Genomic DNA, 19,852 nt, shown 5'->3' on the forward strand with positions numbered 1-19,852 from the left:
GACACGGCATCAGGATGCCTCACAGAAGGGACCCCTTCTCCAGACGGGCAGTCGCTCAACTGAAACAAGGCCTAAAGCAGAGCATTCTGCACCACAAAGGCTGCCGCCTCTTACCTCTCCAGATTTAGGTTATTTAACAAAACTGGTCTAAGTTGGATCCATGTGCTGGGATGTCGTGATCAAATCAGCTGTGTCAGAATTTCACGGTTCTGTTCCTGAAGACTCTTTGGCAATCTTCCGGGCCTCTCCGCTGATACAAACTGTGTCTCTCTCACAAGTCCAGCTCTCTACCAGGAAAGTCTGCTTTGAATTTCACACCTTCAACCCCACCAAAAGTCTGAAATCACCCACTTTTCCTGTACAACTTTCTTACAAATTAGAACTTCCAACCCTGTATGGGTTACCAGTGTATCTGCCTGCTAGGCTGAGACGCCAAGAGACAGGATCCAGGGCTCACAGTGGTTTTTCCCAAAGCACACTGAAAGACTACGACCAAGAAACATTCTGAGAGGGCAAAAAAGGTTGGTGACATAGAGAGTCTAGGATCTAAAACTTTGAGAACAAACCTCTTGGAAGGTTACAATGCACATTAGTTTCCTAAAGACTCAGAAAAGTCACACAGTAAAGACACCCATTTAGTTTTGCTTGTCTGGACTTTTCCAAACTTTCTTAGCTACAGGATCCTTCCTCACAGAACACTAAGGGACTTCAGTGCTCCTATAGCAGCATCTTATCCAATATTTCCACCACCGCTCCTCTCAAACTAGACTATGTGTCTTCCTCAACAGCAAGGACCTTGTCCAAACCATTATGGTATCTCTGACACCCTGCAGAGGGCCTTACAAGCTGTAGGCCAAAAAATACGTGCTAAATGAAGGTACTAAATCCCATCATCTCATTTCTAAGATGAGAACATAAAACCAAATATGTCAACATGACCTCCTCCACATCTTCCGAAATGTTCAAAAGAATGTCTTACACAGAGAATGTGCTCGATAATTCTTGAAGAATGGAACGGAACAGAAAAATTTCTCAGCTGTACCCCCAAGCCAGAAATTCCCATAACACAAAAACTCCTACCTCTTTTCTTCATCCTTCACCCAAGTTGGGTGTCAAGCAGGTGAAAATGAAGATGACAAGTCAGAAGAAGAAAGCCATGGGAAAACCAAAGGCCCTTTGGGGTGAGAGCTAGGGAAATGGTGTTTGCAAACTGATGGGGATAAACAAGACCTGTCTGTATCTAATTTAGACTTAATAAGATAGTTTGCTGAATGTTAATTAAATACTCAGTGGTTGTTACCAACTGTGGTGATTAACTTAATTTTGAATTAAATAAGCAATACATGCTTAACTGAAGTTCTATTAAATTTTACCCAGTAAGTGAGGAATATGAGGCTCTTAATTGACTTTAAACAAGACAGTTATGGCAAGTTAGTTGAATTTTTATAACCTGACAATAACTGCCTTATTAAAACTAAATTGACTATTTTATTCAATAGAGAAATATGTCACCTCTTCTCATTTACCACAAACATGTCCAGAAAGGTTCAGAGTTGGCCTGAACAGCTTAGATGGGGTAAGTTTATCTTCTAGCCCTATTTTAAAAACAAGTTTATTCATTTAAGAATGCATGTAAATATAAGGGGTAAAGGGCTGTAGGAAGAAGTTACATATGAGACTGAAGAACTGCTGCTGCTGCTGCTGCTGCTAAGTTGCGTCAGTCATGTCCGACTCTGTGTGACCCCATAGAAGGCAGCCCACCAGGCTCCCCCGTCCCTGGGATTCTCCAGGCAAGAACACTGGAGTGGGTTGCCATTTCCTTCTCCAGTGCATGAAAGTGAAAAGTGAAAGTGAAGTCGCTCAGTCGTGTCTGACTCTTAGCGACCCCATGGACTACAGCCTATCAGACTCCTCCATCCATGGGATTCTCCAGGCAAAAGTACTGGAGTCGGGTGCCATTGCCTTCTCCGGACTGAAGAACTGGGTGATCATATTGTCTCAACCAAAAACCAGGACTCTGCTTTCTCAGTGTAGATACAGTTTGCAGGTGTTGTCTGAATATCACAATTCTGCAATTTCCAGGATGTTTCCATAGCTTAAAAGGCTACCAATACAAAACATATGAAATTACAATTATTGTTCAAATAAACAGTTGGTTCTGCTACTAAACAAGCTGAATGATTTCAGTAATTTTTTTTCTAGATCTCAGCCACCACCTACATTACCTGAGGAGGTTGGAGTGCAGGCTACTGATTTTATTCACTTTTTTTTTTTTTCCTCTGTGGTAGCCATAGCCCCTGGAAGAGTGCCTGCCACATAGTAGGTACTCAAGTTTAGGTAACTCAAGACACTAAACATTTTTAGCCCTTTCATATGGAGCTTCTCAAGCCCAGACTATTTTTAAGTATTGCCATTTGACAATTCACACAAGAGGACATATAAACTCTAAACCACTTCTTAGGAAATTATTCTCAGTAATTAAAGGAAGACAAATTGCAACAATAACAAAATATGATTTCTTATTAATTTAGCAGACAAATGCAAGTTATAAAATTAAATTCTAGGGAAGACACTAAGAAACCAGTACATTCATCCACTGCTAATGACTCTTTAAATTAGTTCAACCTTTCTAGAAGTTGAATGGCAAATTGTATGAAAAGTAATAGAACTATTCAGTAGTTGTGCCTATAATTGTTTTTTGAAAAAACTTAAAAGTTCTTTAGCCAGCTGATAAACATGTATTTAAGGTCTACTTGCTATGGGTCATACTCTATGGGGAAATATAAGAGAAAGATCTTGGCTGTCTTATCATCTGGTGGGGAACAGAGAGCAGAGGACAGGGTGTTTTTCAGCAGACCACATGGCAGACTTTGGTGCCTTCCAACACTGACCAAAGAATCCCTCCACAGTCACATTACATGGAAAGAATTACTATTCCCTGTCACAGATAAGCACTTGGAGGTTCAGAAAGGCTAAGTAACCAGTATAAGATTATATGACAAGAGGCAGTGCCATAATTTGAATCCAAACCTGTCTGACTCCCCAGCCATACTTGCATTTTCTCCTACATCCCTGAGGAGATAAGACACATAGTCACATAACCACATAATACAGGAGACAAGATAGTAACCAGTTTAAGGGAAAGTGGAAGTGCCAAAGAAATCATTGTCTTCAAGAAATAATTTAGAAGTAAAAGTTATCCACTGATGTTTACACTGCATGTTTTAACTTACTGAATTGTATTATTTTAAAATTTGAAAACTATCCTGATGCCCACATATCACTTATATATCACTTATATACTGCTGTTTAGCTCCTAAATCGTCTCCAATTATTTTGCATCCCCACAGACTATAGCCCACCAGGCTCCTCTGTCCATGGAATTCTCCAGGAAAAAATAATGGAGTAGCTTTTCATTTCCTTCTCCAGTGGATCTTCCCTACCCAGGGATCAAACCCACAGCTTCTGCACTGTAGGTGGATTTTTTACTGCTGAGCCACCATAGTAGCCCAGTGTCCACACAGGTAATGTCAATTCGACAAATCTTGAGTTATATAAAAGATAAATATAAAGACCAGGCCAAAGGAAGGAAGCGCATTTCTTAGAATAATATTAAGTGGAAGGAAACACTGTACACAAACAGAAAAGTAGACAGGCCCTTTCAGGGGGTCAAGATCAGAGTTATAGGTCCCTAAGAGATCTGACAGAGGTATTCAGGCAAGAATTTGGTGAGGGGTTTTTTTGGTGCTTTTTTTTTCTTAATGAATTTGAGTAAATGTATTCTAAATGAGTTCTTTCTCATTGTCTTTTGATAACAAATTAATGTTTAAGGGAGCTCAATTAGATTTTTATTGCTACTAAAGATATTCTTAGAATTCAAGTTGTCATTTATTACTTCATTTATATTATTTATTCACATGTTCATTCAACAAACATTTATTAAATCCTTACCACATATCAGGATCTACAACAGATTTAAGGATATCAATAAGAATAAAAGCTAGAGTCTGTCCTAGGGATCTGCACAGGCCGGGGACAGGAAGAATCTGAAACTGTGCAAACAGAAAACTAAAGCTGAAGTCAAGATTCAATATCCAGCTAGTTTTGGTCATAAGTCATTTAATTAAGAAGCCTCACATTCTTGATCAGTAAAACTTGAACAATAATAGTAACTACTTAGAGGACTATGGTAAGGATTTACCTGTAATTTGTAGGAAAACACATCATAAACTGTAAAGCACTCAGGTGGTTCAGTGGTAAAGAACTCGCCTGCCAATGCAAAACACTCGAGTTCGATCCCTAGATCAGGAAGATCCCTGGAGAAGGAAATGGCAACCCATTCCAGTGTTCTTGCCTGAGAAATTTCATGGACAGAGGAGCCTGGTGGGCTACAGTCCATCGGGTCACAAAAGAGTTGGACACGACTTACTGACTCAACAACAGCAACTATAAAAATGACAACTGGCATAATTAACTGTATGGTGGATTTCATTTTGATCAGGATCATGCAGGCTGGCTTAGGCCACTTCCCCAGGCCTGGCGAGTATTAACTTACTGGCACCCAAATGGTTATTCCCCTTGCTACTCTGCCCACCATTCTTAGTGCCTAATCACCTATTTTTTTTTTAATGCTATGTTGTTTTTTTTTTAAATAATATGTCTAGTTAATATACAGTCTTACAATTTTTTTTCTTGTGGTAAGAATGTTTAAGATTTACTACCTTGGCAATTTTTATTAAATTAATTTATTTATTTTATTTGTGGTTGCACTGAGTCTTCGTTGTTGCTCAAGACTTTCTCTAGTTGTGGCAAGCGGAGGTTACTGCTTCTGATTGCGGTGTCTTCTCTTGCTAAGAGCACAGACTTCAGGCACACAGGCTTCTATAGTGTGGCTCACAGCCTTTACAGCTCGGGCTCGGTAGTTGTAGCACACAGGCTTAGTTGCTCCGAGGCTCGTGAATGCTTCCAGGACCGAGAATCGAATCTGTGTCCTCTGCATTTAGCAGGTGAATTCTTATCCCTTGTACCACCAGTGAAATCCCTAATCATCCATTTTTAACCGTCTCTGCCTTTTGTCCAATTTGGCTAAAATGATCCTGAGGAGCCAAATGGACAGAGGTTAAGTCAGGTAAGATTGTTAAGTATCTTTTACAAGAAGGGAAGAAAGGAAAGGAGGGAAGCTGGGAAGAAGGAAGGGCTTCAAAAAAAAGTCAGAGCTAACAGACCTCAAAGGGACTTCCCTGGTGGCTCAGACAGTAAAGAATCTGTCTGCAATGCGGGAGACCCATGTTCAAACCCTGGCAACCCACTCCAGTATTCTTACCTGGAAAATCCCATGGAAGATGAATGAGCCTAGAAGGCTACACTCCATGGGGTCACAAAGAGTCGGACACAACTGAGTGACTACCACTAACTAAAGATATTCTGCACCAAGTCTTCAACCAGTGCCTGATTTCCACTGTAACATCCCAATCGGTCACTGATTGAGTATCTCCAGTGATCAAAGAGTCACTAAATCTAGAAGGAGCAAATTTCTTTCAAAATTAAGAGGTTCCAGGACTTCCCTGGTGGCCCAGTGTCAAAGACTCCAAGCTCCCCAGTGCAGGGGGCCCAGATTCGATCCCTGGTCAGGAAATTAGATCCCACATGCCACAACTAGGAGTTCACATACCACAACTAAGACCGGTGCAACCAAATAAACAAACATTAAAAAAAAAGATTTCATAGAATTAAAAAGTGACAGAGATTCTCCTCTTGACAGATGGTGATCTCAGCCACTAAGCATCTGCCACCCTTCTAAAGACACTGGGCAGAGGATGGATTACTTAGGGGGTTATCATGGAACCAGAGCTTTGGACTCTAAGTGTTACCTGCTCAGGACCTGGGGTTCCTCTTGTTTAAGTGAGGAGATTGGGTGACCTCTATTTCCACCAGTGAACTGTCCCTCATATCCACTGTCTCAACTCCCTTTCAACTTGTATCTTGGGACTAGACCATGACCACACATCTCACCATCTCCACTACCACCACTTTTGAAAGTGAAAATGTTAGTCACTCAGTCAAGTCTGACTCTTTTTACCCCCTGGACTGTAGCCCACCAGGCTCCTCTTTCCATGGGATTCTCCCAGCAAGAATACTGGAGTGGGTTGCCATTTCCTCCTCTGGGGGTTCTTCCTGACCAAGGGATCGAACCTGGGTCTTCTCCACTGCAGGCAGATTCTTTACCATCTGAGCTACCAAGGAGGTCCCCTTTAACCACCCCCTTTAACCATCCATAACCCATCACTTTCCTAAAACACAGACCTAATCACCTCCTTTCCCTAGGTGATTCTCCTTTCATAGCACAGTCTTAAGTTCTCAGTCAGCAATCAAGACCTTTCTCAACCTAAGCCCATCCCTGCACCCTCATCTCCATGGCCTTTCTACTCTGCAGTCCATCCCCAATGAATCCAATTTACAAGGATTTGGAATTTCCAATTTCCAAATTTCCAGTTTCCAAGTGCATGCACTTTGGCCTCCCAGGTGGCACTAGTGGTAAAGAATCAGCCTGCCAATGCAGGAGACATAAGAGACGTGAGCTCAATCCTTGGGTCAGGAAGATCCCCAGGAGGAGGGCATGACAACCCACTTCAGTATTCTTGCCCGGAGAATCTCATGAACAGAGGAACCTGGCGGTCTATACAGTCCAGGGGGTTGCAAAGAGTCAAACACCACTGAAGCAACTTAGCACACAGTACAGCACATGCACTTTCTCACCTACTCATGTTATTTCTCTTGCTCAATGATCCTCTCCTTCTCTATCTCACTAGACAAATCCCCATTCATCCTTGAAGGCTCCATCAAATAACACTTATTATCTGTGAAGTTTCCCCAGAGTCCCTAGAGTTGGTCACTGCTCAGTTAGAGCCACCAGATATTTTCTGCAGATACTTTTATGTCCTCTCTTGACTTCTGGAGACAGGGATGGCACAGCATTCATGTTTCCATCCCCTAAACCCAGACTAGAGTTTCACTCATTCATTCACAGGTATACCTGGCATCTCGTGTGGAATGAATGAACACACAGATGCATCAAACCAATAGACAGAGGGGTCTTGAGGGTCCCATCCAGCTGTCATTACTGGCACCCTCCTAGTCTCCAAGGGAAATTACTGCAGCCAAGAAAAGAAATCCAGTTTGGAAACAACCAGAATACAGGAAAACTGACCTGACTTTCACCTCGTTCTAAGAAAAGGTCTCCTTACCCTCCAGGTCACTGCAGTTTGCCTTTCCCACGAGTCAGGGCACACCCTGCCCTTGGGGTAGCAACTCCCTCCTCCAGTTCCTGAAAAGGACTGGTTTTCATACCAAACAAGACAGAAGCGCTAGGTGCCAACTGTTTTTCATGTTTTTGTTTTCTTCCTGGGAATTAAACAAGAAGCATTTTCTCTGGAAATTCATTAGAAGAATAAGTACAGGTTCCTCTGGTGACCTCTTGGCACAGGACTTGGTACCTCACTAGGCTTTCACACTTAAAGCTACAGATCTTCATGAAGGTGGGCTACTGGATGGAAAATAACAGATTAAAAAACCCAGATAAAACACATATTTGGGGAATTCTCTAGAGATCCCATGGTTAGGACTTCAAGCTTCCACTGCAGGGGCTCTGGGTTCACTTCATGATCAGGGAACTAAGATCCCTGGAGTGGCATGGCCAAAAATAAAAAATAAATAAAATACACACATGGACAGAGATTCGATCTTATTTCTTAACTATAAGTAGCCAGAGCAATTTTAGCTGCCCCATGGAATCTTGGACTAAGCCTTTCTGTCCCTCAATGTTTAATTCAAGGCCCAGCCCCTCCAACAAGCTGCTATACACCTTCCAGACACCTGCAGTAGTCCATCCACACCACTCTCCTGGCACTTCCTTATATTCTAAACAGGTATTAACACATTTTTATCAACCTTAATAAACTCTAACTGCCTACAAGCTAGACTTTCCCTTCAAATATCCTCAAACTTAACCTTTATAAAACTAGTTCACTGAACAAACATTACTTGAGCACATAGCATCTCTTCTGACAAACATTTCTTGGTTTTTACTTTAGGCCTACCCTTATACATACTACTTATACAACCCTACTCAGTACTAACAAGTAGGGTAACCTTCAATCAGAACACCTCTGAGAGTGAAATACTCTTACTACTACAGCAGGATACAGGCATACAGGGATGTCCTGGGAAAACCAGGAAGTATGGTCCCTCTACCTCTGAAGCAAGCACTGTTGCTACAGTCCTTTTTACAGACAGGAAACTGAGACTAACATTAAGGGCAGGATTCCCCTAGAGTTCAAAAAGTGGTCTCCTAGGAACTTCCTTGGTGGCCCAGTGGCTAAGAGTCAGCATTCCCAATGCAGGGTACCCGGGTTAGATCCCTGGTCAGGGAACTAGATCCCATGTGCTACAATTAAGAGTTCGCATGTCAAAACTAAAGATTCCACACGCTGTGATGAAGATCAAAGATCCTACCTGACAAAACTAAGAACCAGTGCAGCCAAATAAATATGTTAAAACAAACAATAAAACAGGCTCCCAAAAATGCCAAGGAACTGGCAATACATATGCCCACAACCATCTCTGAATGGGGTAGGTACCTCTCCCTCCTGGAGCTCCCTGCACCATGGCGACAGAGCTGCTGGTTGATGGCCTGAGTGACTAAGGAATGCTGATCATGGCTATGTCGGGAAAACTGCCCACAGTGGGGATGGAAGGAGGCCAAAGCAAACTTCTGGATTCAGGTGAACCTGAGTGAAACAACCCTGCCCTGTCGTGCCCCTCGTGCTTACCTGCCCCATGAAAGGTTCCCACACAAGTTTCTGAGGAGGGCCTGAAACAGCCCCTGAGTACCAGCCTTCCCTGTGAACTACAGGGGGCTTTGAAGACGGACAAGAGCAATGACTGCAGGAGGAGCTGAGCATAAACCAAACCCGAGGGGCCCAGATGCCAGCGGGGCCTCGGTCTTCGTCTCCACAACAAGAGGAGCTGCCACACATATGCAATGGTTGGTCAGGAGGCTGGTCATGTTCCAGCTTCGCCCTGGAGAGGAATAAGTAGATGCACAGTGCCAAACCCAGGAACCTACAGGCCCGAAACTGCTTCCACAGTAACGGACTCTCACCAAAAGACTTGGATGTGAAGCCGGCAGCAGACAGCCAAGGGGTAGCTGTGGCGATGAAGCAAGGTACAGCCCGGGAAAGCAGGCCACCTATGCATGGACCACCATCAAGGAGAACGCCTGGGTAATCCTCAGCAGCATCTGGGACAGGATCCGAAAGAACAAGTACCGCCCAGATTTGCAGAGAGACCGCCATCCCGCGCTGCTAGAAGTCTGTGATAGGGAAGACAAAGTGGACCTGCCCCACTAAGAGCTCCTAAGTGATCCCCTTCCACCAACCAATAGACATCACCTCATGATACTCGTGCGTGCTCAGTTGTGTCTTTGTGATCCTTTGGACTGTAGCCCACCAGGCTCCTCTGTCCACGGGATTTCCCAGGCAAGGAAATGGCACCCAGTTGCCATTTGATCCAGGGGATCTTCCCAAACCAGGAATCCAACTGGAGTCTCCTGAGTCTCCTGCATTGCAGGAGGGTTCTTTACCTGATGAGCCATCAGGAAAGCCCCTGATTTTTCTCAAATTAAAAAAAATTAAATAAAAATAATTTTAAAAACCAAGAGAGACTGGGATGGTCACAGTGGAGAAGAAGAAACACTGGACAACCATTCACTGGTGACAAACCATCTCTCCGTGCAGCCTGGAAGTGCCTGTGAATGTCTGTGGCACTCACCCCACTTTGCAACCTGACATTTGTCAACAGTGGTATCCTCTTGAACAAGATGTCTAAAACTGAATAAGTCAGTACACCAAATCTCCTGTCACTTCCCCAGGAAGCACCCTCCATTAAGTAACACAGCTAAGACTTGAACTTGCAGCCTCCCAAGTCTAAATCCCATAGTCTGCTCTAGGAGGACAAGATGCCATTCCTGTGGGCTAGACACTTCACTGGGCACCAAAAATTAGCCGCATGTATCAAGAATCCACCTACCAATGCAGGAGACAGAAGAGACCTGGGCTCGATCCCTGGGTTGGGAAGATCCCCTGGAGTATAAAATGGCAACCCACTCCAGAATTCTTGCCTGAAAAGTTCCATGGACAGAGGAGACTGGTACAGTCAAGGGGATCACAAAGAGTTGTACACGACTGAGTGACTGACCATGCACCCACTTCACAGTCACATTACACACTACACAACCATTTCACATTGGGGTAGATCATACGATCTATAATCAAAGATAACTGAGGCTCAGAGATGTTCTGGAACTTCCTTAAGATCACAGGGCTAATGGGTGGCTCAAACACAGGTCTTGGTTTTCTTACCCCCAAAACCAAGTTGGTGATGGTACTCCTGAAATGATAGCATCTGAAGTCCAGACCCTCAGACCCCTCTGGGGCCTCCAACCAGATTCTCCATTGCAGCTACTGTTACTAATTAGCCCATTATGAAAAAACAGTTTCTCACCTGAGCATAGGGCTTGCTCAGGACTTTCACATCAATTATCTCCTGCTCACCAGCAAAAGTGAAGTAAAGAGCAGGACAGGAGCTTTAGCTGGGGATCTGATTCTCACACTACCACTTAAGCATCCCAGCGGAGGTTTTTTACCACTGAACTTTTGCCCACGCTCTGGGGGACAAGACTGATCCTGCCGACCCATCTCTTGGATGGCAATTGGGAGCTAAGTAATAAAAACAACCATAAAACACATTCACCACATAAAAAGTGCTCCGAAGGCTGTGAAATGCTAATGGGTTCTATGAGATGGGTTGTGATGGACAGATTTAAGACAGAAAGAAAAAAGAGCAGGATCTACCCTGTAAGGGATCTAATACCTGCAGCCTGAAAACCTTTAGGCAAGCAAAAATAAGTAGAACTAGAAAAGAAATGAGAGTGCGGACAGTCACAGACAAGGAACCTTGAAGTTATCATGGAGTCAGAAGCTCAGTTCTTGCAAACAAGTGACGGGCCTAAGTGGCAGAAAAAGAAATAAATCCCCAAACCACAAGGACACCAAAACTGAACTCTCTGAATCACTTTGTTTTCTCAGGGCAAAGAACAAAGTTCAAGCCCAGTAACAAGGATCTCCAACTTATATTCCCTCCCAAATTCTCCCAAGCAAAGCCCCTGGGGCTGGGAGTGGGGTGGGGGTGGAATGGAGAAGGAATGTGTCCAGCCAGGCTCAGCAAAAAGAGAATCAAAAACACCCTTGAAAGAAAGAACACAGGAAAGAGAGTAAGGGCCACGCCCAGCTCCAGCTCAGCTGACAAGGGTGTGACTGAGCACTTCCGTCCTTTCCCTGGGGCCTCAGTTTCCTCACTCACAAAAGGAGGAATGGTGTCCCTCTGGCCATCAAGACCCCAGTCCTCACTTCTAAGGCATAAGCTGCATGCCAGCCTGCCACTTCTGCTGCCTACAAGCTTTGGTGTCCATAACACAGTTGTTTCAGTCAAGGCTGATAAGCTGGCAAATAATTAGAAGAACAAGAATAGGAACTAAGTTCCCTGATAAGATTCTAACAGCAAACAACTTTTTCCCTCTCTGCTGACCTGATGCAGGCTCGGCATTTCCCGACCAGGAACATTTCAGCAGCCTCCTAAGTGGTGTCCCCATCTCTGGCCCTGACCTGCTGTGACTCTGCAACCAGAGTTCTCTGAAACACAGATCTGACAACACCCTCCTTTGCTCAAAGAGTAACAAAAGCCCTCCTGATTCCCACCCACCACCACCACCAGCATCATCTTTAGCTCATCATCCCAGCCCTTTACCCTCTACTCCTCCCTGGCTGGGGCAGCATTAGCACAGAAGTGAAAAGTCTGCTGGCCCTGGGAAACCCTCGATTATGATCCCACTGAGGCCCCATGAAAGTGAGTACTGAGAGAAAATCTGACGAAGAACCCTGACGGTGGTGATTCTGTGAAACAAAATTCGTATTTTATACAAGAGAAATGTAAACATAGAAATTCTTCTCTGCCCTTTGGCCTTCTCTCTCCCCTCCACGTGCACCATGCTTCTGCACTGTGGCTCAACCAGACCTCCCCCACTCAGGAATACCTGCTCAACCATAAAGAGCAACATTCTCCTAGCACCAAGGAGACAACTCCTTACAAAATAACATTCCTTCTTGATCTGGTAAGGTTTCACATGACCCACCAGGATGATGCTTAGATCTGGATTAGCTGTCGATAATACATCATGTGACATACAGCCCTCTGTCTCAAAAAACTTAGAAAACTGAGCCTTGATTTCTAACTGGAGAAGGAAATGGAAACCCACTCCAGTATTGTTGCCTGGAGAATTCCGTGGACAGAGGATTTCTAACGGGCGAAACAGGTCTCAGAACTTTCTGAGATGCTCTTTCAAGTTATAATCATCAAATTTGGCTCAAATAAAACTTTCCAATCCTTTCTTAGATCGACTGATTAATTTTTCATCCACAATTTGCACTTTTCCTTCTATGGAAAAAGAAGAAAGTGGTGAAGAGGCTGTAGATCAGGCAAAGGTTCAAAACTCGGCCATTTCACTTAGTGGTTATGTAACCTTACTTACATAAGCCATCAGGGCTTCCCCGGTGGCTCAGAGGTTAAAGCATCTGCCCGCAATGCGGGGGACCTGGGTTCAATCCCTGGGTCAGGAAGATCCCCTGGAGAAGGAAATGGCAACCCACTCCAGTATTCTTGCCTGGAGAATCCCATGGACGGAGGAGTCCATGGGGTCCACGGGGTCGCAAAGAGTCGGACACAACTTAGCAACTAAACAATAACAAATCTTATTTGACCACACTCATTTACTCATCTGCAAAATGAGATTGATAATCATAAAACCTACTTTGATGAATCGGTATGAGAATTATGTAAGTACACAGTAAATAGGCAAAAATTTTATATATTATTAAGAAAGAAAGACAAAAAAAAACCCGTGTTTTCTAGCCTCAGTTCTGTGGTTTACCAGTTTCCAAGCATGAATGCCATTAACCCATGGCCAGCCACCCACCCTATTTGTAGAAAGTCAGGAGAGGTGAAGTCCTCATCAATTTATCAATGTCCTTTTCCATTTGTGTGACTTGCCTTAAGAAGCCACTACCATTTTCCTCCACGCATCTAAGCCATCTACAACAGACTCCCATACCACACTTCCATTTCTTCTTCCCTTCTCCACCTCTGCTTCACACACACCTTTAAGACCGTGAATCTCCACCCAGATCGGAGCTTCATGCATGCACCGCAACTTTGCCTACCCTTTCCTCACCTCTTCCAACTCACTTCTTCCAGCCTGGGTGCAGCCTTCCAATGTGGAATTCCAAGAAAAGTCCCCACCCACCGATGCACAAGCTGAGCTAGGACTCCTAAATACTGCCCCGGGTCAAAGTCTCAGCTCCACTCAGTGGTAGCAGTAAAAGTCGCTCATGGACTGTAGCCTGCCAGGCTTCTCTGTCCATGGAATTCTCCAAGCAAGAATGCTGGAATGGTGTGCCATTCCCTTCTCCAGGGGATCTTCCTGACCCAAGAATCGAACGCGGGTCTCCTGCATTACAGGCAGATTCTTTACCATCTGAGCCACCAGGAAGCGCACCAGCTCCACTCAATCAGTTACTAAATGTGTTACTACTCTTCTTCCTGTGGTTACCATCCCAATACCTAATCCCACAGATGCTTCCAGAGCCCTTACTGGGCCTTGTTTTCATATGAATCTCTAAAGAACCCCTTAATGGCCCCTACAACCCACAAGATAAATTTACATCTGCTTACCAGAAAATGAAAGTCCTCCCATTTCTCCATTTCCCACCACTCTGTTCCTGCTGGCCTTTCAAACTTAGGCCTTCTTCCCTACATCTGTTGGCATACGCCTAACAGGTTCATCTCTATCTGTCTTTTTTCCACTTAGGCAACTCATATTTGGCCCTAAAGGCTCTCTTTAGGCACCACTCCTTCTGGTAGCTTCCCTGAGGTTGAACCACTTCAGTGCAACCAAAACATAGCCCTAGAATAGCACCACACACTCACTCATTCACACACACACACACACACACACACACACACACAGAGGTGCTACCCCAGAACAGGGACTGACCATGTTCTCCTAATCTTTATATTCATAGGGCCAGCCAGTTCCTGCTTCACAGCAGGTAGGCTCCAGAACCCATGTGCCTCATCCATTGCTCCTCTCTTTCGGTGTAATAGCAGCGTGCTCCATCCTCTGTTTTTATTATGTTACCTGGCATCTTCTATCCCCCTGCCCATTTTCTATTTAATGCATTAAATCTGTGGGCTAACAGAGCCTCCCAGTCATTGTGAGTTACACTCTGCCCTTGGTCAAAACTCCCCAAAATAGTTCTGAAATTAAATTCCATCTGACTCTTCCTATTCCCAATTAACCCATGCTAGTTCCACCGCAGGGTAGCCACATGTTAACACCCAGAGTCAAAGTTCTGGGCTGTTATTTTGAGTTCATTTCTAATTAACTGGATGACCTCAGGCAAGAGATAAAATTGAGATGACAGGGTCACCAGGCCCAATTCTCAGGGGATTTTTGAGATTCAAATGGAATATTTGATGGAAAACTTTTATAAAGTGCAAAGCACTGTACATTCATAAAGGGTATGATTAACAAATTTTATCAGCTCTAAGCTATCAATGGTAAAATACACAGTTACCAACTTAGGACAAAGATCTCAACTATGACACATTTGTGATTATAAGACAACCCAATGTCACTGATATAAAATGTGAAAAAGTATATTTTTTCTGATGTAATACAAGTTATCTGTCTCAATAAAATAAAGAATCTGCCATAAAATTTTCACATTTGCCAACAGCATGTAGTAAGAAGAAATATATGTGGAGTAAATGAGCAAACACTCACTGATAATTCTTAGGCCAGATTATTGCCTCTCTCACTGCAATGGGCGGCAGAGGGTTACCCAGTGCCAGTTCTTCCCTTCTTACTCATGTCCCAGCCTGCTCAAAACCCTCAAATGATGACTTCAAGTCATATCCATGCCTGGCATTTTTAAGGACCTTCATAATGAAGCCTCCTGTCCCATCAACCACTGTCTGGAACTGACTGTTCACTGGAACACGTCCCGCCAAGAAGGGTCCTACTCTGTCAGTTCCAATCATAGTAACCAGCTCAATAGCAGTTTCTCCTCCTGCCAATCCTCAAAGCCAGGTCCAGGCCCACCCACTGTGTAGGAGGAACATGACCCTGGGTGGCTGCCTGACCCAAGGGCCCAGGTTTGCACCCTCACTATTCAGACAGCTAACCCCAATTACTTATTTCTTACCTAGAATCTATACTCTAGTTCTAAAGCCTGGGTGCTGAGGTTGGAAGTCTGCCTTGCAACCTTTTGACTGACCCTAGGGCAGACAAAGACCCTGAAGGAAGAAGGCTGGTCATGGGATACAGAGAACCCTACTGAGAGTTCTGGCCTTCCACCAGCTACCAAAATTTACTGTAGACTTTAGAACTGGCATCCACCTTCTCTGGGCCTTTATTTATATTTCCCTATCTGTAAGAGCAAGGTGGGGGTGAGGAAGGAGGGGAGGGGAGTTGGAGGGAAGAGGGTGTTAGCTGCTTTTTCTCTTTCCACTTAAAGGCTTTCTTAAAATGCTCTTGTGTTCAAAGAGGTAGGCCATTAAGTCACTAACACCTTAGTAAAAATGAGGCTTATTGGGAAGCAAGCAATTTAGAAAGCGGAGTAGGAGACAGAAAGAGGGGATCGGATACAAAGTTAAATGAGTCTGGTACTAGAAAAGAAGCTCAAAGGTGAAGCTAAATTTTTGCATTTTGGGTTCAGGGTGAGCAGGCAGTGAATCACTGAGAAGGGAAAGGAAGCCAGAAACATCCTTCAGCTCCTCCAGCACCCCAAAGTCCCAAAGACACCCCTCTGTCCCAGTGCACTCAAGCACAATTCCACTGATTATCCCATCTTATGTACCCACGCTGCCCCACCCCGTGCCCCCAGCACAATAACAGTTACAGCTTCATCTCCACTCTCCACACTTGAGTCTTCTCTGTCTCTGCAGTTCCCTCCAGCACATGCCCTCATTCCTTGTCCCTAGTCATTAACTTCAGAAAAAACCCCCATCCTTCAAAAGCCTCTGATCCCTCATGAAGGACCAGGAGACCAAACTCCAGACTCCAAGCCCCACCCCGTGCCTTTTCCCCAGGACTTAGCACCTTCTGTCTGGGGTCAGGTTCGGTTCTTCGGTTGACTGAGCGCTTCCTGAGGGCAGAGTCTGAGCCCTAAAAGCCTCTGGACCCAATAACCCAGCACAGGGCGGCACACAGTGAGTGCCGGAGAACTGCTTGGAGAAAAGGAACCAGGAGTCGGGAGCCATTTATTTTAGTTACGGCTCTGCCTCTAGTGAGAGACTTTGGGGAGACTCGGCTCTCTAGGCCTCAGTTGCCCGAGCTGGGAAATGGGGGAACTTGATGCCTGGGTTCCTAGGCCCCTTCCCCAGTGACAACTGTGATTCCACGAAAGCGCAGAGCTGCTGGGTGTGGCCCCGCCCCCTGGGAGTCCTGAAAAGCCCGGGCAGGGGGCGCGCAGGGAAGGCCTCCAAGCCCGCCCAGCCCCCGGTCGAGGCTTCCCAAAAAACTCGGGGTCCCCCTCCCCCACGCGTGCACCCCGTGATCGCGCCGCGGCCGGCACTTCCGCACCGCGGGCCCTGCGGCCCGGGCCGGGCGCGCGCTGGGTGCCCTGCGCCCGGCTCTCCTGCCACCCCGGAGGCGCTCTTGCCGGGGAGGGCTGGGGGTTCCCGAGGCGCCCGCGGGCGGAGGGTGAGGGGAAGGAAGGAGGATTTGCAACAATACCTCGGGGAGGAGGCGGCCGGGGCAGCGGCGGCGGCGGCGGCGGCTGGAGGCGGAGGCAGCGGCGAAGGAGGAGGTGCCCGGGCACTCCCCCTCCCATTGTCCCCAGCCCCGGCCAGGCCCGGCCCCGCGCCCCGCACCGCGCCCCGCGCCCCGGGCCGCGCAGCCAGCCCTTACCTTGCAGCGACCAGCTCTCCCCCGCTCGCTAAAGCTACTTATCCCGGGAAAGCTCGCGCGGGGCCCGGGAGCGAACCCACAGACAAAAAGTGAAACTTCGGCAAGGCTGGAGCGGCTGCTGGTTGGTGCCTTTCCCCCTCCTTCCTCCCACCGTCCCCACCCCCTCCCCTCGGTCTCCCGTGCGGTGCCCTGAGAGCTGGAGGCTGACGTCAGGACGGGCCTGAATTCCTGACTTTGCCTGCACGCATTTGTCCATGTAAGGTATGGGAAGGCGGGTGCCCGCGGGGCCGCGGCGCTCGCCTCCGGGGGAGGGGGCGCCCACCTCGGGGCCGTGGCCCGGCCCCAAGGTGGGTGCACCGAGGGCGGTGGATTTCCTGGGAGGAAGAGAAGACGCGGGGAATGCGGGGAGCTTGCAGAGGAGGAAGGGAAAGAGGGAGGTGTGGAGCCTTTGCCTGCCCTGGAGGAAGAGGAAGGAGACGTGGAAGGAGGAAGCGGCCGGGGCGAGGGGCTACTGAAAAAAATGAGGGAACCTGTGTCCACTGTTAGGGCGCCAGACTAGGGGGTTGAGTCCGGGTAGACGAGCTCAGCCGTGGAATCCCCCTGCGAGATCTTGCTCGTGAGCCCCGCCCCGGATTCCCAGCAAGGTTCAAACGTACTGGATGTCGGAACTGGCCCCGACCAACTTCCAGCCCTTCCACTTCACACGGGAAATCTGAAGCTCTCGGAAGAGAAACGACTCGTACAAGGTCATGCCCGCCACAGATCCCGGCGCGGGAGCCAGATGCTCAGTCTCCCAGCTATGTTCCTGTCTGCAGGCAGGGGCCCGACTCCCTCCTTCCCGCGGACCAGTTAGCCCGGCTGGATGTCAGAGGGCAACGCGGACCACCCTGGGAAGAGATTTGGAGCTTCCCCGGGCCCCGTACGCGGTCAGTTCCTGGAAGGTTCTGATTGCCAATGAGCACTGCATAGCCATGCTGATCAGTTTCTTCAAGGCAACTCCTTCCATCCAGTGCTCAAATAAACGAAGCCCTGGAATTTACTTAACAGCCCTATCCAGAAACCCAGACTTGGTGCTTATAGCTTCAAAAAAAATCTACGAACTGGGTGAATTAGTTTGAATAAAGGCAAGACTGTTCTTGGAAGGTTTGTGTAGGACTTTTTGCTCTGATATTTGTAAATGTGAGCACCATGTGAGGGGCCTATCCTGTGCATCAGCCATTGCCTGCAAGGCACGCCAAGGCTGGAGACTCGTTTCCTTGTACTTCTGTCCTGCTTCCTGATGTCTAAACTAATCATTCCTCACCCCAGCGCATCGTAAAAGCACATTCTCCCAGGTTTATAAGGTCTTCATAAAACAAATTGTAGTCCATCGTTGACATTTGAGGTAAAAAGTCAGGCAAAATAACTTAACCAACACAAAAACAGCAAGCAACTTGAACCCACCTCCGGTGTCTAGGTCACCTGACTGATCCCATGACTTTTTCCACCCAAGGAGGAGGCCCTGATCTCCTAATTCATATTAATACATGTTGAGAGTACACCATGAGTTACTAATTCGTGAAATCTCCAAAACTTGGTTCTTTTGGGATTTGGTGTGACTTTTTTTTTTTTTAACCAAGAATTAAACAAATGCAGAAACACATATTTTTGCACTTAACCATTTATTAAGCATATTCTTTGTGCAAAGTCTTTGACTTCACACATTTCTGCTTCCAAATTAATCTCTCTTGCTCTCAGTTTCTCATCTATTCATACAAAAATATGAAAATAGAGAAGTTCAGTAATGAAATATTTTTCTTTGCAACTGGTATAGTTTGAAATAGGAAATGTGAGCTCCTAAAGACATTTTGTTCTGGGGCTTAAAAAGATTATTCTCTTACACCACAATTCACTTATTCTATCCTCAGTATTTCAGCAAACGACATTCTAAGTGGTACTGTATAATATGAAAAATTCCTGGTATCACGCAAAGTAAGAATGGATTCAACCATTCCCCATCGGATATAACGGGACTTGACCAGCATTTTTTTTTTCCTTCCCCAGTAACCCACTTATAAAGAATAATAGGGTTCTAATGAGGATTAATAAGATTTAATAAGGTATAATTAGAGCCATTCATTTCCTTCATCATACACATTGTAAGAGTGCTGTGTTAGATCCAGAAATGCTCCTAATTATGTTGAAACTGTTGTATGAGTGTGTTGGGGAAGATCACTGTGTCACCCCTCCTGAAGTATTTATGAAATGCTCAGGTGGGCCTGATGTTAGCACAAGTATTATATAAAGTTAATCACAAAAGATAATTTCTACTCAGGAGGCACTCACCAGGAGTGTAAGAGGCAAAGTCATAAATTGGATGCTTGGCGAACTGCATGCAGTCTTGTCATCAGTGCAAACTCAAATCAAAAGCCTCATTTTCGTGTGCTGATCTGATTTCTTTTGTATTCACACTTCTCTCAACAACCCTATTAAAACCTGCTGCGTGCGGGGACTTGGGAAAGAAGGGAAGGCTGTGTAAAGCTACAGACACAATTCTGGAGAAATACAGGTTTACGAATTCAGAGACTAAAAGAAGCACAGAATTTCAGATGGGGCGGTGGATGAGTGACCAGAGGATTGTACACTGGTGGCCTGAAGCCCTACAGATGCAGTCTCGTAGGTCCAGTGATGGCACAAAAGACTTTGAACAAGGCTAGGCTGTGGTGCCCCCATTTCCTTGCATCCAGGACCATCCCTTTCCCAGAGGCCATTGTGTAGCTCATGCCAGTC

The 19,852-nt window shown here is 45.9% G+C and overlaps 1 protein-coding gene and 1 long non-coding RNA gene across 4 annotated transcripts in view; one reads left to right on the top strand and one right to left on the bottom strand.

Moving 5' to 3' along the window:
- The window catches only part of LPP (LIM domain containing preferred translocation partner in lipoma), a 745,809-nt gene extending 728,568 nt beyond the window's left edge, over positions 1-17,241 (bottom strand). The window contains exon 1 of one of the 3 annotated variants that reach the window (XM_027538411.1): positions 17,084-17,241. The gene's annotated coding sequence lies outside the window, so the exon portion shown is untranslated. Of the gene's footprint in view, positions 1-16,909; positions 16,951-17,083 lie in introns of those variants that run through there. The other 2 variants (XM_027538415.1, XM_027538413.1) reach the window with 2 other exon arrangements.
- LOC113890857 lies at positions 17,005-18,225 on the top strand. The gene is made up of 2 exons (XR_003510615.1): positions 17,005-17,344; positions 17,630-18,225. It is a non-coding gene; the product is annotated as an uncharacterized LOC113890857 (long non-coding RNA).
- Positions 18,226-19,852: the final 1,627 nt, after the last annotated feature.

This window comes from Bos indicus x Bos taurus, chromosome 1, assembly GCF_003369695.1.
Source record: "Bos indicus x Bos taurus breed Angus x Brahman F1 hybrid chromosome 1, Bos_hybrid_MaternalHap_v2.0, whole genome shotgun sequence".
Lineage (NCBI taxonomy): Eukaryota > Metazoa > Chordata > Mammalia > Artiodactyla > Bovidae > Bos > Bos indicus x Bos taurus.